The sequence below is a fragment of the Crocuta crocuta genome, unplaced genomic scaffold (assembly GCF_008692635.1).
Source record: "Crocuta crocuta isolate KB4526 unplaced genomic scaffold, BGI_CrCroc_1.0 scaffold111, whole genome shotgun sequence".
NCBI lineage: Eukaryota > Metazoa > Chordata > Mammalia > Carnivora > Hyaenidae > Crocuta > Crocuta crocuta.
The window spans coordinates 4217920-4221340 of NW_027527611.1; the positions used below are offsets into that span (position 1 = coordinate 4217920).

At 49.2% G+C, this 3421-nt stretch overlaps 1 protein-coding gene and 1 pseudogene across 1 annotated transcript in view; one reads left to right on the forward strand and one right to left on the reverse strand.

The window, feature by feature from the left end:
• The window catches only part of TDRP (testis development related protein), a 54204-nt gene that overhangs the window by 31857 nt on the left and 18926 nt on the right, over window positions 1-3421 (forward strand). The gene's annotated exons all lie outside the window — the stretch shown is intronic.
• The window catches only part of LOC144238084 (SERPINE1 mRNA-binding protein 1 pseudogene), a 3597-nt pseudogene continuing 289 nt past the window's right edge, over window positions 114-3421 (reverse strand).

A 3421-nucleotide genomic window follows, 5' to 3' on the forward strand; every position in this document is an offset into this window, starting at 1 on the left:
CCCCCTCCTCCCCCTCCCCCATTCCTATTTTTCATAGGTTGTATTGTTCTGATCCTTAAGCAAACCTCAGATGGGAGGGTCCACAGAGGAACCAGGGTGTTTGTGGTGTCCGGTTAAGCCAGAGCTGGGAATGCGAATGCCACAAAGTCATTTACGTGAGGAGCAGAAGCACTCCCTGAGTCCGTTCTGCTGCCGGGTCGAGGGCATCCCCACGTCCACAGCCAGCTCGCCCGCCCACCCCGCTACCACGTCCCTGGCTGGTCAAGGTCTCCGGAATTGATCTCCAGCCAAGATGTTCTGTCCTTTGCTGCTCTCAGAAATGATGGTCCATCACCGAATCTGCAGCAGGAGCCTCTTTGCTCTTTCACATGTGAAGAACAAATCCCTTCTGCTGCTGCCCATCAGCACCTTCATTTGGTTTTGGGGTATTAAATTCTACTTTTGCCTGGTCCTTATTTTGAATAGCTTTCCACTCATCCAAAGCCAATTCCTTTGGGCCTGTTCCCTTACTTCTTCTTGTCTTCAGTGTCTGCAAGAGGGGTTTCTTCCCTCTCAGCTGTTTGCTCAGTCACATCAGTTCACTCCTCTCTGACAGTCCCCAGTTGTGACATCTGCTGCCTCCACTTTCGTCCCCGAGTTCCAGTCGGATCTGCTCCTTCCTCTCTGTCAGATTTCCGGTGGCCGCGAGAATCGATCCATCTGCGCAGCCCCTTCCAGAACCGCCGCGGCCTCGGGTAGGCGGCCGGGAATCCGTGTGTCGAGTGAAAATTCTCCTCCCTCGCCCTTTTCTTCAAGTGGCTTTTCAGATGCTCCTTAACAGGGTGGTCGCTTTTCTGGGTTCCTGTCCCTCGTTTTCCTCCGCCCTGCAGCCGCTGATCAGATCTTCCCACACATCTCACTCCTTTGTTAAGCGCCAGGGCGGCTGCGTCTCGGCCTCCTTGTCCCCACAGGCGCTGGGGGCCGGCGGGTTCCTGCGGTTTTCCTGGGACTGGACGCAGCCGCTGGCCTGCGCTGCGGGTGGTCTGGGCGGAGGCCTGAGCTGCTGCCTTGGCTCCAGGGACCCCAGCGCCGCCCCCCTACCCCTGCCAGCGTCAGCGCGGCAAAGAGGTCCAGTGCATCCAGGAACTGGTTGAAGCAGCTGGTGACCGTGCAGCTGAGGCCTTACTGTAGGCGCCGCGGCGCCTCCAGGGCTCGCGGTGGCCCCGCCAAAAGCACCTGCGCTTCCTGCAAGGTGGCCCTTCCCAGGGGGCTGTTTGAAGTTTTCAAGTTGAGGAATAACTAACATATAATTGTTGGTTTCAGGTGTACAACGTAATGATACTTACATGTACTGCAGAATGATCACAACATGTATACAGTTAGGAAATTCTTTTCTTGTGATGAGAATTTTTAAGATACACTTTCTTAGCAACTTTCAGATATACAGCAGGGTATTAACTGCTCTCACTCTGCTATTACTTGCCCATGACCTAGTTACTTTACAACTGAAAATTTGTATCTTTTGACCACCTTCACTCATTTTGCACCCCTGCTCCAGCCCCTGGCACCCTCCAGTCTGTTTTGTGTACAGGGGCCTGTCACACACCCAGGCGCGATCATAAGGTATTTCTCTCTCTCTCCCTTCTCTTAGCATAATACTCTCAGGGTACAGCCATGTTGTCGTAAAGGGTGAGATCTCCTTCATTTCTGTGGCTGAGTCGTATTCCATTGTGTGTGCACACCCCCACACCCGTTCACCTTTTGTCAGACACTGAGGTGGTTTTCCTGTCGTGGCTGTTGTGAACTAGCTGCAGTGAACGCGGGCGCAGATGTCTCTTTGAGTTGGTGTTTTCATTTTCTTTGAATAAATACCCTCAAAAGTAGAATTACTGGATCAGAGCATAGTTGTATGTTTCCCGTTTTGAGGACCCTCACACTGCCCTTCCCAGCGGCTGCACACTGTGCATTCCCCCCAGCAGTGCACGAGGGTTCCCTTTCTCCGTGTCCGCGCCAGTACTCGTGATTTCTCATCTTCCTGAAAACGCCATCCAAACAGGTGTGAGATGGTATCTCCTTGTGGTTTTGATTGGTGTGTCCCTGATGATGAGCGATGTTGAGCATCTTTTCATGTGTCTGTTGGCATCTGGATGTCGTTTTTGGAAAAATGTCTATTTGGATCTTCTGTGCATTTGTTAATTGGGTTGTTTTTTAGCTGTTGAGTTGTGTGTGTTCATTATATATTTTAGATATTGGCCCTTTATCAGACAGAAGATCTGTAAATATTTTCTCCGTGTGGGAAATTGTCTTTTCATTTTGTTAATCGTTTCCTTTGCTGAGCAGAAGCTTTTTAACTTGGTATAGCCCTGCTTGTTGATTTCTGCTTTTCTTGCCTTTGTTTTTCATGTCCTATCCAAAGAAATCACCATCAAGATGTATGCCAAGGAGCTTACTGCCTATGTTTTCTTCCGGGAGTGTTAAGAGTTTAGATCTTCACTCTGTTTTGAGTTTATTTTGTTTGTGGCATGAGAACATGGTCCAGTCTGATTATTTTGCACGCGGCTGTCCAGCTTCCCCAGCACCATTTATTGAAGAGACTGTTTTCCCCCACTGCATGTTCTTGGTTCCTTTATCATGAATTAATTGATCTTTCTATACCTGTGGGTTTATTTCTGGGCTCTCTGTTCTGTTGGTCTTTGTTTTTATGCCAGTATCATACTGTTGTGATTGTGATAGCTTTGTAATATGGATTGAAAATAGGGAGTGTGAGGTCTCCTGCTTGATTCTTTCTCAAGATTGCTTTGGCTCTTTGGGGTCTTTTGGATTGTTATATTTCTGTGAAGAAACTGGATATTTAAAATACCATGTGATGGCAACCGTGGGCACTGCCACTCCCTTCCACCCCCATTTCTGTCTGCCTCTGTTTTTACTTCTTCATTTAAGGACTAGCTGGATTATTTAATGATACGTGTCTTGTGCACCCCACCCCAGTGTTAAATGTCTGATGCCCCTTCGCAGGGGTCCTAGCGTTGAGCACACCCACTGCATGGGGTGGGGGTGGGGCTGCTCCCTTCTCTTTCCCCACAACACCCAGCTGTTAAATTCCACTAACTGCCAGCAGGTTGCTCCTGTTTTCAAAATGTGCTGGGTATAAATTTCTCTGTAAACCAATCCAGTCAAACTGGCTCCTTTGTGGGAATCGTTTCTGAGGCTCCTGTTTTGATAAGTTCTCTGACTCAAAGGGCCACTTCTAGGTTTATTCCTGGCTCTTTCCTCCTGGCCAGCTAGTTGAGCCTCTTCTCAACCTCCCTGGCTCTTGGGAGCACTGTTGTGTTTAAATTTCGCCATGCCCTGTTGCAAATGAAGTCAACCCCTTTGGTTAGAGAGTGTTTTTCTTCCATAGCCACAAGCGCTGCCGCTGGCTCACAGCTAGCTCTTCTATGCC